The 20,596-nt window shown below is 37.4% G+C and overlaps 1 long non-coding RNA gene across 7 annotated transcripts in view; it reads left to right on the forward strand.

The window, feature by feature from the left end:
* Nucleotides 1-238: 238 nt before the first annotated feature.
* Nucleotides 239-20,596, forward strand: part of LOC140646974 (uncharacterized) — a 49,751-nt gene continuing 29,393 nt past the window's right edge. For 4 of the 7 annotated variants that reach the window (XR_012040616.1, XR_012040615.1, XR_012040618.1 and 1 more), the window contains exons 1-3: nucleotides 239-580; nucleotides 6,436-6,641; nucleotides 8,752-8,869. This is a non-coding gene — a long non-coding RNA (uncharacterized lncRNA). Of the gene's footprint in view, nucleotides 581-6,435; nucleotides 6,642-8,751; nucleotides 8,870-11,198; nucleotides 11,620-20,596 lie in introns of those variants that run through there. The other 3 variants (XR_012040617.1, XR_012040614.1, XR_012040619.1) reach the window with 2 other exon arrangements.

The raw sequence follows: 20,596 nt of genomic DNA on the forward strand, positions 1-20,596 counted from the left end.
AAGTTGACCTTTTCCAGCCTTGTCAGGACTGGAGAAGGAGGGGTTTGCTGTGTAAGCTCTTACATGACATATGTGTCAAAACCCTGAAGCTGTTGGGGGAAAAACCATCCTTAAAAGGGCAACAAAGAGGCTGACATCTGAAGCTCTGTTCAGGAATGCCTGTGCCAGTTCTGACATGAAGAGCTTCATAAGTTTAGGGTGGAAGAAAAAAAGGACTCAGTAAGATAAGGTAGTAAAGTTCAGTAACTTCCCCTGGAGTGTGTTCAGGTTCAGATTCCTCCTTTGACTCTTCTTTCCCCTCATTCATTCGAGAGTCATTGAGAGACTTGAATCTCAGTCCTTCTGACCAGGCTACCATCTTTCTTTATAAAGAAAAAAATGCTTTGAAAGAACAGGCTTATTCTGATATGAAATGGGAGGAGGGAAGAGGAAGACGTCTACCTTCCTTCCTTTCAAATCATGAAATCTCAGGTCAGGTAACATCAGGATCTACAAGAATATCAAGCACGAAGTGGATACTCTCTGCAGGCTGTTGAGCAAGAAGGAGGTTCCAAAAGAAGACATTTCTTATCACAAGCTGGTAAAGGACTTTCCTGATTGGGAATAAGCTCAGTATTTTTGAAGTTATTCTATGAAACTTTGTAATTGCTTCAGTGTGGTATACCAATGAGTTAAAGAACTTTAAAAGGATGCTGTAAGAATGGCTAGCTGAGTCAGACCAAAGCCTTTTACTGTATCTCTAATACTGGCCAAAAAAGAATGCTTAATATAAGAGTGAGGCCAGTAGACAATGGAATATGGAATATCCTCCAAAGTAATTCCAATTCAAGGATCAATGTGAAAGGACTTTTAGAGACAGAATTATTTTTCTGTATTTTATAGCCTTTAAAGGATTTTTTTTGTCAATTTGTTTCTTTGCTGACTGAATAATGTCTGGTACTAAATTTGTGACAAGTATTTTTAAAATGGAGAAACATAGGTCTAGCTTATATTTTTCTGCTGATCTTTTTTTATGGTTATGAGAAAGAAGAAAGGGGATTGTTTGTATTTATAAATGTAGTCTGATTTCAGAATACCTTGACTCATTTCTAATTATTTCACTTTGGGGGAGTTGATCTCAGAAGATATCCTGTGCTTCTGAGCTGGAATTTGACTCCTCATTTTAAGTTAACTATGCTAGTGGTAAACTCTATTTTGTCATTCTCTGAAAGGGTCAACATAAAAGGTATGGTAAAGCCTGCTGTTTGTTAGAAAGGAGCATCATAGTCTGCAAGGTTATTAAAGTTGATAACCAAAGGGAATAATGGAATTCACTTCTGGAAATAAATGTACAGTTATATTTCATGTATTATACTAGTTTGGGTTCAACATATCTAGAAATTAAAATATTTCATTTATATCTTTCTTGGACTTGTAGCAGTTAGAACCTGAAAGTGAGGTATCATGAGGTAAATTTTCTGGTTTTCTTTCATTGCTAATTACACAGCTATATTCTCAAATCTGAGTAGGTTTATTTTATAACTAATGCATTAGGGACTAAAAATGTACTGCTTCATTGTAGCTGGTCAGTTTTTAGGTCTTATTTTGTAAGGGAATAAATCCTTTCCTGTAATATAATTTTTTATTCCCCAAAATCTGAGCTGGAATTTTATTTGTAGATTCAGCGTATCCTGTGGATACATTTTATAAAATATTTATATTCATTTCTTCAAAAAAGCTCTGACATAGATTTGATGATGCATGTGTTTGTTCAGCAGTTTGGACTGTTACTTATATTTTCAGAAGTTGCTTCTTGAAGGGACCCAGTTTTATAGATTGCAATCCATGTTGCTGTAAATTAACCTAGGATTCCCATGAATTTAGTGTCACATTCGGGGAGTAGATATAGTTGGAAAAATGTAGTTCGTAACATCAGCTGCACTCCACAAACTGTTTGTGTGACTACAAGTGATGTGTGGGAACTGCATATTCTTACACTGGACATCTGAGCAATAAATCTTTGATATAAGACTCAGCAAGTGTTGTACATCTATGACACATCTGGAGACAGACGTCTGAGGCTTTATTTTTATCTTCCCAGCATTCCCAACTGCTGATGCTTGCTCACAAGCAATGCAGGTAACACAGTATGGAGTATGAATCTTGGGCTCAGAAATGGAACAGTTATTTCATATTTTCATTTACATCTATTCCTCATAAAAGAAATTCAAACGATTTCACTAACAAGGATTAAATGAATGGATTCTCAGCACCAGATGAGTTGATAGGAAGTAACAAAGGACCCTAACTGCAGATACACAGTGAAACACTGAAAATCTTGGTTCAAACTGGTTAAAAAAAAAAAAAGTTGGTATAATTATAAATGATATTCCAACATCAAAGAATAAAAAGGACTGGTAACTTGAAGCTGAGCCCTTACTAAAGAAAAAAAACCCAATACAGATATTCCAGTCCTGTATTGATTTCAACACACAAAAAAAAAAAAAAGAGGCGATCCAAAAAACCAAGATATACTTTAAGCTTCTTTCAAAAATTATTTTTCCTGTATATGCTATAGTTATGTTACATATATAATAAACCATAATGTCACCTGTTCCACCCAGCTATTAAACCGAACATGACAGAGATTATAAACTTTCTATGTGGTGTATTATAGTTTTTGTTTTTGATAAAACAAAACCAAACAAAAAATCCTGTCTGGAAGGTATTTGGTGATCCCATGAAATTATTCTGAAAGATTATAGCATTTAGAAATTTAGAAGAGTGTTGCATGGCCTCAAACAAAAAGGAAAAACTCCAGGCAGAAAGAAGAGACAAGTGTGATCTGTTTACTAGCTGGTTAAAAATAAGAGATGTGATTAGGAATGAAAGAAGTCCTACGGTACCCTTGCCATCAGCAGAATTTTCTATTCCAACCTTTTCAATATATTTAGCATGCATGAGGAAGAGCAGAAGCATGTCTGGAATGTGCCTATCATGATTTGAGCATTTAAGTGGAAATCAAAACAGCAACGTAAGGACATTAAGGCTGGTGAACTTTTAGGAGGAAGCACTGGCCATTTTAGGAAGATTTAATGGGACGTTTCAGGGAATAGACATGGAATCTGGACAGCTACATCATAAAAAAATCACTTAATGGCTAGAATCCTAACACAGAGCAAGTGGAGAGAGCTGGACATAACCCTTAATCGGTCAGAGAAGGAGTGAAACAGTTCTCCTTGGAGATTTGCTGGATCACCATGAATTACAGCTGTTCTGTGTTTTTCTTAACTTGCACCAAGACTGGTGCACTATATAGCACCAAGACTGAAAGAGCAGAGAGTCTAGGCTGTATCTTTCTTGTATTTTTCTGCTTTCCTCTCTCCCTTACTGCAGTGATATTAAGGATTTCAAGTTAGGTCTATGTAAAGCCTCCAATAACTTGCAAAAAAAAAGAAAAAGTTTTATTTTTGGGTAATCAAACAGAACTAGGATGAGGTAGATTCAGACAAACCAGAGGAAGTGGTTCTTCACGCAGGGGGCAGTAGAGCTGTGAAACTCATTGTCAGAGGGTGTTGCAGATGGTGAAAGATTACCTGGACCCAGAGGTTACTGGACAAAAGCATGAAAGATAAAGCCATTTAAGGATACTAAATATAAATTGATACCATGTATTTCATAGAAATACTAAATACACATCCTACTGAATAAGTGCACCTTATGGAAAATACTTGGAGCCTGGCAGAGCACACAAGTGCATGGAAAACATCCTTCACTGGTTCTGTTTTTACTCTCTTTTAATCATCTGCTTGTGACCAGTGTTTGAGACAGAATACCAAGCCAGCTAGACCTTTGTCTGATCTAGTGCATCTTATGTTCTTTAGATTTTAACACACCAAATTCGGCTCCTTAGCATACAAAGATCTGTGACTGCACATATAAAGATCTGTGGCTGCCTGCAATATTCTCAGCTGTACAGAGATATAAGGCTTTTGAAGGGTCAAGTGAAAAGAGGAGGACCCAAAGCCCTTATATTTATGGCTTAACTCTCTCTCAAATTTTTCCAGATTTTTTCTTTTTTTTTCTTTCTTTTTTTTTCTTTCTTTTTTTTTCTTTCTTTTTTTTTTTTTTTTGAGGGGTGTTGGTGGTGAGGACTGAAGGACAGGATGACAGCATGATCTTGTTGGTAACTTTTCTTTTTAATGTTTACTATAAAATTTGTAAAATATTTAAATATGAAAGAAGATACTCATCAAGCTTTCACAGACCACAGTACTGCTTGGTGCAAGAGTTAAACTTCTACTGAGGTATGTGAATTTACATTTGTATGTTCACTTTTGGAAAGCAGTATTCACATCACTTCAGAGATGTGTGTGCTATTTCAATAAGAATGACTCACAGAAAGGTCTGCAGTATTGTTAGTTGTCTGCAAAACAAGTGGGAGCATCTCATGTGCATCTAAGTAGAAGTACAGAGGATGGTAATTTAGAACACTTGGCTGGATTGAGTAAACCCTGACAGCACATGCATCTGCTGTCCTGATCCATGAAAATTGCTCAGGATTGGGGGTAGGGAAAAAATGTAGAGCATTGGGGGTAGGGAAAAAATGTAGGGCATCTTATCAGTATGAAAGGTCACGAATCTGATGCAGTAAAAAAATATTTTCAGAAACCAGTTTGAATGACTCAGAGAGCAACCAGAGATGGGGGAAAACTCACAGGATTACACAGCCACTTAGACTCTTTGCAGATGTACTTAGGTATGTAAGATTACTGGTAAAAGTAGGAAAGAGTGCTTTCAGAAAATCAGAAAGAGGACATCAGGCAGTTATGTATGTGATTTTGAATTCCTATCAGTGTGAACACAGCTGTGAAAGGCAGCCTCCCATTGATACCACGCAACATAGTAGTACTATAGTCTTTGCTAGTGAACCTTCTAGATGCAAAAGGTTCCACTTCCTAAATACATATATTGTCTTTTCTTCAAAATTCTGACTTCATGCAGAAGTGAAGAATGTAAGTCCAGTGTTTCTAATGGTACACTAAATTTTATCCACATCAGTAGTGGATTTTCCAGCAATCAAAGAGCAAGCATATTCCAAAGACCATATATTTAAGGAAAAGGGAAAAACCACACAAAGCCCTATAATAACAGGGCCAGTCAGAAAGCTAATGATTTCACCTGTGTGGGTACTGTGGGCTGCCAAAGAGCAGAAGCAGAGAGAGAACTGCAGATGCTTCACCGTATGCTCCTGGTGCATGCCTTATGGAGGGTTGACAAGAAAGAGAGTAAACCAGTTGTATGTCTTTCCTCAATCCTAACAGGAACAGATCAGCGTGTTCATATATGGGTCCAAAGACAGAGGAAAAGGACACATTGAGAGTGTGCAAAGCTCACTCTCAATGTGATGGGGGAGGGGAAAGAAGATGGGGGACACACAAATTGTCCAAAGGGATATTCCATACCATATAATGTCATGTTTAGCAACAAATCAAGGTAAGGAGAACAGGGCGGGAGTTTTGTCTTCCAAGGTGTCCGTTGTTCAGGGACTAGCTGGGCATCAGTCTGCTTATGGGAAGGGGTTTGCCTTTGCATCTCTCCCACTCCCCCCACCCCCCGCCCCATCTTTCCTTCCCTCATTAAACTACCTTTATTTTGGCCCACAAGTTTTCTTGCTTTTTCTGTTCCTGTTCTCTCCCCTGTCCTGCTGGAGGGAGCGGGGTAGCGAGCAAGTGGCTGTGTGGGCGTCTAGTTGCTGACTGGGGTCAACCCATCACAATATCATGAAGTTATTTAATATTATATCAATGTGCACTGTAGCTGACTTTATATCTAAATATATATCTATGGCAATATATATTAAGGTAAAGACAGTATTAATGCCAAATATATATGCTGAGACTTCCAGCTGTTAGATTTTATCTTATTCATTTAAGTATCTTAAATTATTAAAATTAATTTCTAGAATGGAGTTACATACCTTAAGACACATTAACAAAAACCCCAGAATTTATAGTAATTGTTAGGCTGACTGGCTGACAAAATATAGCAAATTTTGTCCCATCTGGGAAATACTACTTTTTTTTTCCTCTTTCTCCAGTCTAAGCATTTTTATGCTTTCTTCCTTCAATAAGGCTAAAATCTCTGGATTTCAGTAGAAAAAGCTCCCGCTGACTTAATTTTTTAAAGTACAATCACAAGTAGTGAAGTACAGCCTTAGCAGTTGTACAGAGCTGCTGTTTTAAAGAAGGTCTGTTAGGGCAGATTTTCCAAGGTACAGTCTTGTACTAGAATTACTAGAATTATCTAGTTCTATTACAAATAATTTACCTGAATGTTTGAATTTATGACTTAATATGTTTACATATCTTTGTCCAAAGAAGAGACTGCATCTTAGCAACTGGTAATACATTAAACAGTTATTCCTTTATGTTTCTGTCTCCCCTGCTTTAAAAGGAACACATCAGTGAATTTCTGTCAATGTCTTCTTCAAAATGCCGCCGAAGAATGTAGCTGGGACTTTGACTTTGAATCTCTGTAAGAAATAACAGAGAATAACAGAGATGTGGAAGGTTCATTAACAAAGGAGGAGATCATCATTTATTTTATTACAAATTTTAAACAGCCAAAACATTTACAAAAACAAAGCTCCAAAGTCACCTGTAAGTTTATAGAGTGCTAAGCGTTGACTTAAAAAAACAGCATTCACCTGAGCTGAAACTCTTCTAAATTAATTCTCCTTGTTATCTTTGTTGTCCATTTCTAGTCAACAGCAAATAAAAGGACTTTTTAAAGTTTTTCTTTTTTCACAGCGTACATTGACAAGTTCTAACAAAAAGTATCTGTGCTTGATAGAGGGTCTTTTGTTTCTTTTTCCAGCTGTAGGAAAAATGTTATCTCTCCATTAATATTTTGCCTTGCTTACATCCTCCACTCAGGATAGTTACATTAATGTTACCGGGGGAGGGGAGGGGGGAAGGGGAAGATGACAAACCACAGTTAACTTTGTGGTGCTGTGGTCACATTTGGTATCTTAGCTCTCTATTTTAATATATTTTAAAGCTTTCTTAAACCAGAACTTTCAACATGAGCTCTGGTGATTTGATCAGCCACAAGGAGGACATGGCCTGGCCACCAAAACAGGCATACAGTCACTTACAAACATTTGGCAAAATTGCTAAGAAAAACACCTGCCATAATATGTTTGGCTTCTAAGTGCCTTTAAGGAATAAAGCTATATGAATAATGAACAAAAGAGCCTGAGTATATGTTACAGTGCCACATCTCAATTGTATTCACCAGTGCATTTAGTTTGCCAGGGCATATTCTGCAAGCAGCAAGTAGTTCGTTAAGAAATCTTCGAAAGAAGAAATATCATTAAACTAAATTGCAAGCACGATTACGTAACATAGTCTACTTGACTCAAGTTATTGCAGTTGTACATTGGTTTTAAGTGTGAAGTAATGCTAATTTCTAAGTCTCCTAAGTCTTACTGCTTATCCAACAAACACAGTTTATATAAGTTTGTCAAGTCACAGCCTGGACTTGATGGCTTTAGGCACCTGAAGTGCTGAAGTTAAGGATCTTCTGCACTGGTAGTCAGAGCAGAAGTTTAGACACACTTGCAGAGACTGATGAGGAAAGATCTTCTCAACCTCTCTCTGCCTCTGGAGAGGACAGAGGCAGAGGAAGCCCAGTACCTTGGCTGATGACGGGACTCCACTGACAGTCTGGGAGTTAGAAGTCTGCTATAAACCCAGCTGCATAGGTTCACTTGCAGAGAGGGGAAATCAACAAGTATCCCTGGATGTTCATACCAGTGTGCAGAACTGGGGAAATGGGAGGCCTACCTCTCTTAATGGACTGTAGCAGGAACAGGCAGCAAGGGTAGGTCTGGTGCCTGGCTTGGTGCCTACGTACAGGTAGCTAGAGTCTGCACAAAGAACTGCAGGCCCCTCCTGCTAATCCTCTGCTACAACAGTGTCATAGTGCAGTGCCTGTGCATTGTTTCCTTGGTCTCTATTTAAAGAACTGTAATTTACTGGAAAATATATTCCTGAATATTACTGTAATAACCCTCTTGAGTGTCTTATATCACTGGCTGTAATTGAAAGGGCAGATCCTGATCTACTGTAAATCACGCTAGCTCCATTGATTTCAGTAGAGCTATATTGATTTACTGATGCAGAGGATCTGGTCTGAAATATTTCTGTGGTATTATGTGCATTTAGAGTTAGAAGATTTATGGGCTGTATAATAAAGCTAAGAAGCCTCAGCATAACCATTCTCAATGGCCAATGTATTTCTTTTTCTTAAGGAGTATATAAACAATTAACTTTACCAGCCCTAGTGGTGTAAAGTAGGAAAATGAATGTCTGGGATAGTGCATTGATACTAGCTGCTATGAAACTTCTTAATCAATGCTAATAGGACAAATATTTCTTCATTTATGTGTATTATACTGACATATTCAGGATATAGGGTCATACTGCAACTATCTGGGTGTCAGAATTAGAAGGAAAAAGACACACTTCAGTGACATGCCTTCTAATCAGCTATATTGCGTGTAGCTTTTTACACTTCAGAGTAAATGCTTTTAATGATAATTAGCAAAGTTATTTGTGCAAAAGATATATGCTGGATGCAGTGAGAGGAATGAAACTTTAAGTGTTGATAACTGGTTCACTAACAATTTTGAAAGGTCGTTTCAAGTGCCATAATGAATTCTGCTTAAAAGCTTGTTTGAGTGTATCCTTTTCTCTTTCTCTGCAGATGGAAAGAATGATGGTCATTGTAGGGAACAGCAATGCACCAGACTATTTTATCACAACTTTTAAAACGATTGGAGTGCAGATGAGAAGGTGTCAGTCACAGCTGCCTAAAACCACAGGTAGGTATCTTGTGAAAGTGACTTAATTTGAGATATGTCAAATAGTTGCAATTTCCATTGGCTTTGCTTGGATAAGATCTGGATAACTTCTATATGTATGTATGTAGGGTGAGACAAGAAAAGCTTAGCCAGTGTAAAACCTTACCTACAGAACCGGTGGTACTGCCATACACTTTGTCCTTCTCCTCCTGATCCTGACTTTTTTTCTTACGTTCATAGAAATTTGGAACTCAAATAGTTCATTTTAACTTCAGCATTGCTAGCTTGAAAGCATTCTTGCCTTTCCCCTTTTTTTAAGGCTCCTTCATGCTACTGGAGTACTTAATATGCATGCCAGTTCAGCTCACTAAGCTGACAGAAAACTCAGTGGGTGGGAGGGGGAGAGCAAATAGTTTTCTTTTGGCTTAGTTGAGGTGTCAGAAGAAAGGCAGAAGTAGTTAAAATGTGTGGGAGAATATGACAAAGCTGTGAAGAGAGACAAGGCCCACCTTCTTCAGCAGAAATTAACTGCCAAATAAGCTCAGTTGTTTTATCTAAATCTAGCATCCTTACGCAGTATATCCTAAACATCCTAGACTGAACACTGAAAAAGCACTATTGTTTTGAGTCTCTGAATGAGTATCTACATCATTTAAATACTCATCAATGTTCCTGTTGGCTTAGGATATATTAGTAGTTGCAGAAATATATTTAAAATAATTAGCACTAGAAAAAACAAATTTCATAACTGGAATTCATGTTGTTCCACATGCTGTGTTTCATAGAAGCATGGGAAACATCTGTATGTAAGCATATGATATTATCATGGGCAATGATGGTCCTTGCCAGCTGTTGTACTACAGGTGTCCAAACAGCATGAATTCACTTTTTTTCTTACATGCATAGAAATTTGGAACTCAAATAGTTCATTTTAACTTCAACATTGCTAGCTTGAAAGTGAACAAGTCATATGTTTTATCACCTGAAATGATCTCTGCTGATCCCACCTGCTCATGAGAATTCAACTACCTTTCTTCTGAAATTTAACTACCCTAGATTGTCCTACTGTACAAAGCATGTCATCGAAGATAGCTGACTATTGGAGGGAGGACAAAGAAGAAAACGCAAAATTAATCTGAACGTAAAGAGGAAAAGCAGAAATTTGCTAGGAGGTCATAAACTAATCCTTGACAAAATATAAAAGAAAATTACTATACGTGTTCTCAGAGCGTTATACCTCTGAACAGATGAACTATCTAAATGGCTGAGAAAAGTCAGATAATCTTGCCCTGAAGCTAGAAAAAAAAGTAACTGTAACTTCTGAGATACTCAGACTATTGCCTGTATTGTCGTGTAGTGTATTGTCATTTTGACTGTAGTATGGGTGAGAATTCAGATGCCATAGTTTGTTGTTTCTTTATTTACTAGAAAAATAGATGTCTAGTTGCTAATAAGTTGAATAATAATGTTCTTATTAAATGTGAATAGCAATGAGTGCTTTTCTGGATGATGTTTATGTACAAATGCTATAACAACTGATATCTTAAGATTTGGGTAAAGAATGTGATACCTTGTGTCCTGTGAATGGAGTTTTAGTTGCAAATGTGCCATCACAATGTGCGATAAGCAACGTGAGGGCAATGAATGAGTTATAGCTGATCACAAAGGTGCAAAACTGTACAGTGGAATAATGATTTAGAGCAGAACAGAACAAGATTTTTTATTTTATGAGCTATTCAGTAATTTCATATATAGTTTATATTTCTAAAATGGAACAAAAGAAAAAAAAAACAGGAAAAAAGTCTGAATTGCTTTGGTTAACAGGAACAACTCTGGTAAAACTAAAATATCTCATTTTCATGTGGGCCCTTGTATTTTTGTCTTTATATTTATGTGCATATAAATATATTTTTATGTGTGTGTGTGTATATATGCATGTATGTATATTTAAAAATCCTTTTTTCTTAAAAAGTCTTCCAGCTTCAAAAATTGAAATGCTTCTCTCTGGAAGGTAACTCATATGAATGAAATATGTCAATTGAATTGAAAACAATTTGGAAAATTGATTAATGATTCAATTTTGTTCCAAAATATGTTAGTAAAAAATATAACTCTCACTGTACTGAATAATGGTAAATTGAAGAAAAGAAATGTGCTCATCATGGGAGCAGGCTTTCCTGTCTTTTTCCCTCTTGCTGGCCTCCTAAACGCCTTCATATGTCTGGTGACACGACCTGGTATAAAGATGATAACATGCAGAAATTTGCAAGATAGCACATTAAACTTAAAAACTGTATTATGTTTGTCACCTGAGTTACAGATTCATCTGAGGCAATGTAAATGCCATCAGCTTTGTTTTTCAGTGGTTTTCTCATACTGTATTTTTGGGCCAATATTGCTCCATGGAAGAGGCTACACATGCAACTCCATGGATCCACAAAGTGTGCAAGACCTGTTGACAAGTATGCAAGACCCAGTCTTTTTACTGCAGCCTGGTTTGGACAAGCTCCCATCACTTCCTTGTTTGCTACTGCAGGAACACTGAAGTGAAGGAATCTGTACACATCCTCCTCTGCCCTAAACTATTTTTCTTTGAGAGCTCAGTTTGACCATGGCACTGCAATTTTGCTGTGACAGAGTGCTGTGCCAGCTGTTTGGTGTCTAGATCATTATTTGTGAAGAGTGTGCATCAAATTTAGCAAGGTGGTGGGTATTTTCCCCCCAAGGAAAAAATGAAAATATATTTGACTTTGTATAAATATGATGCAGTGTTGTTGGTTTTGTCCTATCTTTAAACAAATAAATAACTTCCAGAACTATGAAATGCATTTGCATTTTTCTAGCCAATGCTGAAGAAGGACAAAAAATGAGATTTTTACACTGATGAATGTAATCCACTGTGTAAATATTGGCTATATGCCATGTAGTAATATCTTTCACCAACCTCTTGCATGTTGAGTCAAGACTGCTAATGTGTACTGGTCCTAATCCTACACTGCTGAACACAACAGATCTTAACTGAGGCTTAAAGGAAGTTGAAGAAACATTTGGAAAATTTCACTGTGAAGCTACCATTAGTATTGTCCTCCTCCTTGTTTTTCCATTATAATACTAGCCTGAAATCACACTGGGCTTTTCTCTTTACTTCTAAATTCTGTTTTCCAACACAGTGATTCCCAAATTTAGGTCTTTGTGATTCGTACTGCCATGGGAAGTGGTCTAGCTGGCTCATGAGGTTTAAAAGAAAAATCTGCAAACTGTCAGTTTCAGTGCCCATGTTGATCTTGCAAGAAGGGTGGGTGTTTGAAAATCATTCTGTTTCAGATTGGAAAATATGCGAGCTGCTACTTAAAAGGCAGGAATAAAAAAATGCATAAAGCAACAGGTTAAAAATTTCAATACATCAAGCAACCCTTTCATTCCTTACCCAGAAACAACAACTGTGCGAGAACCTCTCAGGTGCCTGTAATAACTTTCCTGATGGCACTACTGAATATTTTAAGAATAAAAATCATTGATGTCTTTTTCTGGGGAGGGAAGTGGGGAGGAGAGGGAGATGGGAGAACTGCTGTACAACCTAACAGCATTTTTTCTATCTCAAAATAAATTTTTCCTTCAATTCTGCAGCTGAGAGCTGGCATTTTATCATTTCAGCATGTCATATTGTTACATTGCGCAATGATGTGATGCATTGAAATGTCAGTTTCACCTGAAAATTGAAAGTTATGCCACACACCCATTTTCAGCGAATAAGATGGCTGTTAGTTCATATAGCGGATTTCCAAGGCAATATGAAGAGATGAGCTTGTCTGAGTACTGTTATGTATTATTCACATATCTCAAAATACACCTCATTTGCCTTCATAAGTTTTGAATTCAACACTTCCTAGATTAAAAATTTTTGAAGGTTTTTTAAATTAAAAAAATATAATATGTTTTTGTTTACTTAATCTATTAAAAATATTTTGTCTTTTTTCAGAATAAATGAGGGTGCTTTCTCCATGGTTGAATTGTTTTATATTCCATAGCCTAGTAAACAACAATATGCATTGCTTCTTAATATTTATTTCCTGGAGTTGCTTAATAAAAGTAGAAGGTGACATTGTGTGATTATGTCTCATCCAATTCTGTGTATGCTGGAAACAAGATTTGAACATGCAAAATAATTTTCCTGGCAGTGTCCTTCATCCTTTTTCCTTTCCCTAGGGCTAAGCTGTGTGAGGGCCCGTCAGGAATTGGGGCAGCCCCAACCATTTATCACTCAAATGTTCAGAGTCAAGAATTAAATAAATCTATGGCAGTTTTGCTAAAAGGGAGTATGTAAAGCATGAAGGTTTCAGCTGTACTTCTTCATGTTCTTAACAGTTTCTAAACTCATCCAAGGAAGAGCTTGACTAATAAAGCTGCACCATTCCTCATAGTTTTTATTAGACTCAGTGCTAAGAATGTGTCAATTTTGTGGATCCAGTTTGGTCTAGGCTTTTGAATAAACTGTAAGATTATTTAATGCCTATGAAAATTACAGTGGAACTTTCTTGTAAAAACTCTGTGCTGGTACGGGTTATGAGTACTGGAATAACTAAACCAATCCCAGAATCTCCAAAAATCTATCTTTCAGTGCTGCAATACAGAGGGGAAGGAGAGGGAATGGAGATTGTAACACAGCTCAAACTATGGATAAAAAGCTATAGATCCTCCCCTCCGCAGGCTGATTGAAGCCTTGCCTTTTCTCCTGGCCTTTGTGAGTAACTTTGCTTTCACTATCTTTCTTTTTCCTAAGTTATGTCCTCTTTTGTTGCACTAAGGGAATGAATTAATTTCCTTAAGATAGTAGTAGTGAATTGAAATGGGATGGTTTGGTGTATCTGAGTTCTTTTAGCAATAGAAGCTGTCTTGGTTTTTGCTTTTTTTTAGTGAAAATTGTTTTGGTTTCTTCCACAAACTTTCACCACTGCTTTTTGGTGGTGGCAGCAGCGGGAGTAGGGGTGGCAGGTTCAGTGAGAGAGAACATAAGACCTACTGATTGCATGGGGTGTTTCTTAGTGTTTTAGAATGCCATGTTGCAGAAACGCAAAACTTCTATTCTATTCTATTCTATTCTATTCTATTCTATTCTATTCTATTCTATTCTATTCTATTCTATTCTATTCTATTCCATTCCATTCCATTCCATTCCACTCTACTCTACTCTCAGGTTTTTTTCCCCTGGAAGGAGTCGTGCGTGATGCAAGGTTAAATACACACGCTACCGATATGGTTGGATCTCTTCACTATTGTAGAGCACAACCCAGGCAGATCAGTCAGTAGAACTGGCACCTTTCAGTGAGGTTCTTTTCAAAATCATATATATAATGCATATGTACATTTTGACTGAGGCCACTGAAAACTGTGTTTGTATGCCTTTGATATACAGATAAGATTCTGAAGATTAGATTTGGAAAAAGACTTTCTACACAAATGTCAGAACCCCTTTTATATTGCATTGTTTCTCCATGCACATTTAGTCTGAGATTTTTGGATGGGTAACTGCTTTAATTTTATATTTTAAAATTTTTTTTTTTCATCGAAGTAGGAGAGTACGCTCATAGGTTATTCAGTATTGTTTATCAGTAGTTTTGCACATTGCATCCCTGTACAGAGATGCAGAATACGGACATTCATAAATGATCTTCTTACACCTGTATTTCAACTTAGTGTTATCTTATTCCAAAGAAGGCCTTACTGAACTTTGTGTGGACTACTGAAAATGAACAAAGCACCATAGTCTGTTTCTGTGCTGCTTAGTCTTCAGTCAGAGCTGATGGGGGTAAAAAAGGAATTGCTGTTTTATAGGCGATCCTGGGTTGTGGAAGCTCTGGTTTGTTTTACATTGGAATGAAATGTCAGCAGTCTGGAATCTCTGGCAAAGGTGAATGGTCCGTTTTGGCCCATCTGTCTGCTGGAGATCCTGAACACCAGATGGGAGCCTGGACATCTGGGGAGCTAGAGAGCAAGCTCAAGCTGCTCTACCAGCCAGCCAGGCAGCCAGAGTGCAGACCAGCGGCAAATCAAGCAGCCAGCAAAAGGATAAGGCATCTGGCCAGGGGGAGGATGGTGGAGGCTGTCAGGAAGCTGGGAGCTGGGCAGCAGGCGAGCTGGGCAGGAGCCAGCCATGCTCTTGGCCAGCTGGCCAGAATCCCTGCTTTCCAGCTTGATATCTTGCCAGATGTTTGCTTGTCATCCAGCTAAAAGTCATGAGGCCATCTTTGCATTTTAGGAAAACTGTGGGCAAAAAGGTCTTATTTTGGGTAATTTGCTTTATTGTTCTTGAAAGGCTAAAGAGGGCATTTTCCAGATTTTCCTAACTACTACAAAAGTTAGAGATTTACTAACTTTTTAAAAATGGCAATTAAGAATATGAGGTAGGCCAAGAGCCACAACTTCGAGGAATCGTCTGCATTTTAAGTCTTGTAGAACTGGGCAACTATAAATAAATTTCAGATAAGTTAGTTCATTTTGCAGATCTAACTGCAAAATAGCTTGCAAAATACAACCACAGATAAAGGCTTAAAATGACCTATCTTTCCAAGTACTTTCTGCTGGTAAATTCTGAATGTGGGCTAAATGTAAATTTGAAAACTCTGTCATGAAAACAGAAAATAGAAACTTGCTTGAAAATTGATGCAATATTTTCATATTTCTGTTCTTTCTTTGGGCAATTCTGCTTTCTGGAAATATTTACATGAAATCACTGGTTGGGCAATATTTGTTAGTGGCAGCTTTTTTAATTAGACCTAATGGATAGAGTGAGGAAAAAATGCTTATAAGCCCTTCTTGAGGTCTAAAATAAAATCAGTAACCTTCAATGGTAAATACCATTTTAAATCCATTATGCAGCATGATTCAGGATAAGCATTAATTGACTAGTCAGCAGTCCATATTCAGCTGCTTGAACATTTGTGGAGAACACACTTGAAAACATGCAAACTCAGCTGAAGTGAAATCACGTACACTTCCTATCTGCAAAATGGTTTTGGTAGTACTTGGCAAATTCCATTTAACAGTTTTCATATAATATTAGATTTAAACTCAGCCTCATGCCTGGAGTTTGCAGTTACAACTCTACCTAGATCATTCTGTATGCATGGGAAAGGTTAGGGTGAGGGAGATGGAGATTTCTTTTGAGTGTAGAACCCAAATCTTAGAGAGCTGTGGCACGTTTGATTAATCACTCTGCATCCTACTTCAAAACTAATACTTATGGTTTAAGAATAACTGCTTTCCTTTGTCCCTGCTGCAGGCTGGAATATAAAGATATGTGGTGGTGCACGCTGTGCATGCAAGGATAGTTTCTGTTTTAACCCTCCACATGTGTCTGCAGGTTCTCTTTAACATATGACAACCTGAAGGACAAGCAGATGCCAGACACTGCAGGTTGTAGCTTTGCTGCAGTGACAGTATGAGCTTATAGGGTTAATATTATTGTTGTATTTTATCATCTACTTGTGTTCCATTTTATTATTACGGTGATGTGTAAATTTAATAATGGGTTTACTTGCAGCCTATTTGTGCTAGTCATTTTGTGTATTCTTCATGTGAAACAGGAAAAAAAGAAATCTAATCCTGTTAAAATCTGGAGCCCTGCTATGCAGGTCAGTCATTTGCAGCTGACAATTTAAAACAAGTCCACTGCTCCAGCATGGATGATGATAATCTTTGTGTCTGGGTTTGGTAGATATGCTAGTCTGACCAGAGCCATCTACCAGAACGATTGACATGAGCAGTTTCTTAGGGCAGCAAAACAGCCCTGCTTGCTTTGTCTCTGCCATTGCCTTGGAAAGTCAACTTTCTTGCTGCTGAGAGAGGCAGAGACCTGTGGAAGCAGTAGATATTGTTTGACCAACAAGGGGAGACATATCCCAGTCATAGATCTCCATGCAGGACCAGCAGGCAGGAACAGGTCTGGCTTTCCAGGACTCACATTTTGACTCCTCCTCCTCCTTCTTTTCCCACTGACCTCTTATCTTTAGGATGGCTATGTTCTGCTTTGCCTCTTCTCAGAAGCTGTGATATGGCTTTGAGTTCAATCATGAGAAAACCAGCTGACTGATCTATGAATAACTGTCACATAGTTGAGTTACACTGTTGAGTATACAGCTGAGTTAAGCTTTGTCCATATTACTCCATTAAGACAGAAATGACTGTCATGTATTTTGTCCTGTTAGGTTGCTAATGGCAGTGCTGTAATAGCTGAGAAATTACAAGTGTGATTTCTTCATCTTACATATATTTTAGACTAACGTAGTAAGAAATAGCTTGCACTATTGCAGGTAGAGTGGTAGCATGGATAAATGTTCTTTTAAGTCTTTGAAAATATCTGACACATCTTTTTAATCAAGAGAAAAATATGTTAACTGGACTGGAAGCAGTTTATGGCTTATTTGACTAAAGAATGTGGTCATCAACATGCAAATGAAATATATTAGCCTTCCTTTTGCTATTAGCATAAACAGTATACTGGTTTTAGTTACAAAGAAGTGGCACAGTGCTGAAAATTTTGTAGGATGTTTTAAATAGCATGTTTAAGGTAAAATGGAGCATATATATATATGAGTAGGGATTAGCAGGGTGAAAGGAGATAAGCCAAAGTTCAGATGACAGGCAGGTATTTGACATCCCCGGGTAGAGGCTTATGGCTGACTCATTTCTATTCTAATCTATGCCTGTGAAATCCTTCCTGATACTACAGTAAAAGGCATGAAAAAAAGCTAATGCAAAATTAGTCCAGTACTTTGTGTGTTCTTCCTAACAATGTTCTCTGGCATTGTTTTGGGCTTTTCTTTCCTAAACTGCTTAAGGTATATGCTGGTTAAATAAAAAATGATACAATCTAAGACAGTAAAAGTAAAATCCAGAACAATCCAGGTATGTTTTTCAAAGCTGGCTACAAATCTTTGGAGAGACTAGTTCAGTCAGTGCAGAAACTTCTGACTGGAGCCTCCTACTAGTTCAGTATCAGGTGTATTATGTATAAGAATTCAATATTTGGTATCTATTTGAAGTTCTACAATTAAAAAAACCAACAGTGATTAAATAGACATTACTCTAGGGTGGCACCCAAAAAAGAACCCTATTGCCCATCCAGGAACCCGAATATAAAAGATAAAATCCTGTTGCTTATATGTTTTTTTGAATTAAAGACTGTAAGTGACAAAACAAAAAACAGGTTGCTTTCAGCTCTGATCATGACCTTCTAATACTCGTATCTGTTTTCATTCAACACCTATTTCTGGTTATTTTGTACTGAGCAGGTGTCGGTTCTTTTAGGATCTCAGTAAGAAAGGCACTATCACTCAAAGCTGATGAACTAATTTAGTGAATAAATGATGGAAACTATAGAAAAGGTGATAGCGATCTTACGTCCCTTCTGATGCTAGGAACCCCTGCTGCATGGCACACTGCACAGGGTTCCCATCCCCAGCTCAAAGTCCTCCTGTACTCTTGTAGGGTCTTGCTCATAACACAGATTCATTGGTTACTGATAGCAGTCAAATCTGGAATGTGGACTTACAGAGGCTGTTGGACAAAATGCTCCCGCACCCTTATCTCAATAAAGGTATAGTTCCTGAACAAGTGCATACAATATTTCAAGTAGACAAGACAATGCACTATTACGTATAATTATGATTGAGTGTGTATTGAATACATGTACTTTGCTTAACTATGCACTGATTACTGCTACATGGATTAATTATTGTATAGAGCAGTTGCACAGTATCCATGGTACAGAGGCATGCACTTGAGTAATCATGGATACACTGCCATAACTGGTTGGTAAGTGCTGATAGACTATTCAACATGAAATCTATATACATGAGAAGGAAACAAGCATGTGGATCACAAACTTTTCATTCAGTAGTCTTCTGGCTGCACCACTACATTGGTGACTTGGGAATTTGGGGTTATTTGGGGTTGAGTAAAGACAGGAATTGCAAAATTAAAGGATCCCAAGGAAAGCGATTTGGCAGAAGTGCCCTTCCTGATATGACAGAGTTAATTTTATGATATGTCTATTTTCCTGCAAAAGAAAGGTGGCTATTCTGATGGATATACAAGCATTTAAGACTTATTAGGAGAAATTCAATGTCTTAAATTCACACTGTTTAAGCAAATGACTTACATACTTTGCATCACTCATGATGATGATGGAAGACAAAAATGATTAGGTTTGAATCTAGCTTTTGCAATATGGTGATATTTAACGTGCATTAAATATTATCCATTGCATTAGAAAGTACTGCTGTTTTGTGTGGGATCAAAGACATGACCTCTGCATTGTAATGCAGCTACAAAACATATTTATTATATTATGGTTGAACTGATATTTTTCTTTTCTTTAATCTATTATTTAAATGTGGATGATACTCTCCATTCTGAAACATACATAAAAATGAAGAAAAAAGCACAGCCAGTATGTAAAGCTAAAGTCACCAAACCCCTGCAAAGTCTGTGATATTTGTATCATTAACTGTGAAAGCTTTATAATCTTGAGGTTATTTATGACATAATCCTTGTGTGGGGCTGTTGAATTGTTTTCACATGATTAGTTTTAAGTACATATTTTCAAGATGTATTCTTCATGCTGTTTGTAGAGTCAGGTTATTTGCTTGTTGATTGTGGTGACACAAGCAGCAGTTTGACTAAAACATTTTTATTGACTTTGGTCCGTTCATCTGTGAATTCTCATTCAGTAGTGTACATGTCTTATTTGATAATCAGGGAGCACTAGAGTAGTTTTACAGTGCTCTGATTAGTTCATCAAGAACAGTACTCCATAATGGAGACCTAATGGAACACTGAGAACCCAGTTCTGTGCAGCATATGAGCAACTTGCATTTGACTTGAACAAAAATCATGAACATTCATCACTTCTCAATATCTGATCATTAGGTAACATCTCATGATTTCAAGGGTATCACCTCTTCTCCTCCCCACTGCATTTTTTTATGTTACCTCAGTAAACAGAATATAGTATATGGACAAATGTAAACTACAGACCCCTCCTCTTCCCCAATATAGTCCACATGATGGGAACATGACTGTATGGTGGATTATATGATGAGGTGCTACCCACAGGCAGAAGTTTCCTTAGGAGAAGACTCATGCTTCCATACGCTGGCATGGTGCAACAGCTTGTCATGGGCTTCCTGAACCTGCAAAGTGGTAATGCCAACTCAGCACAAGAAGAGGTGCTGCAGTGGTCGTACAAAGTGTGCCATGGCACAAGACTCAGGGAAGGGAAAGTTATGGAGCAGGGAGAACACCTCACTTAGTTATTTTTCCTGGTAAGGAAACAAAAGCATGAAGTCCGGTATAAAGTCAAGTGTATATATATGGATGTGGAATTTGTGCTGTACAGATTATTTTATTCTATCAAATATCTTTCTTAAGGTAAAAAGGGGGAATAAAACCACCATTGTAGAAGCAATTTATGCCTGCTCAAAGAGACAGTACAAGACATGTACATCGTCTATAAATCTGAGTGACATGTATGCCTTTAAGATTTTTGTATATTGAAAGACATATAAAAAGAGCATAAACTCAAAATTGGAATTTGGCCAGGAACACAAGCCAATGATACTTCTGAAATATGATGCATTTTTGCTGTCATTGGGTTTTAATGCAGATGTAGTACTATCTGCAGGATTTCTAAAATTCAGATTAAGCTCCTTTTTCAGCTGAAGTACAGTATTTCTAAAAGCAGCTACT

Source organism: Ciconia boyciana, chromosome 2 (assembly GCF_034638445.1).
Source record: "Ciconia boyciana chromosome 2, ASM3463844v1, whole genome shotgun sequence".
Lineage (NCBI taxonomy): Eukaryota > Metazoa > Chordata > Aves > Ciconiiformes > Ciconiidae > Ciconia > Ciconia boyciana.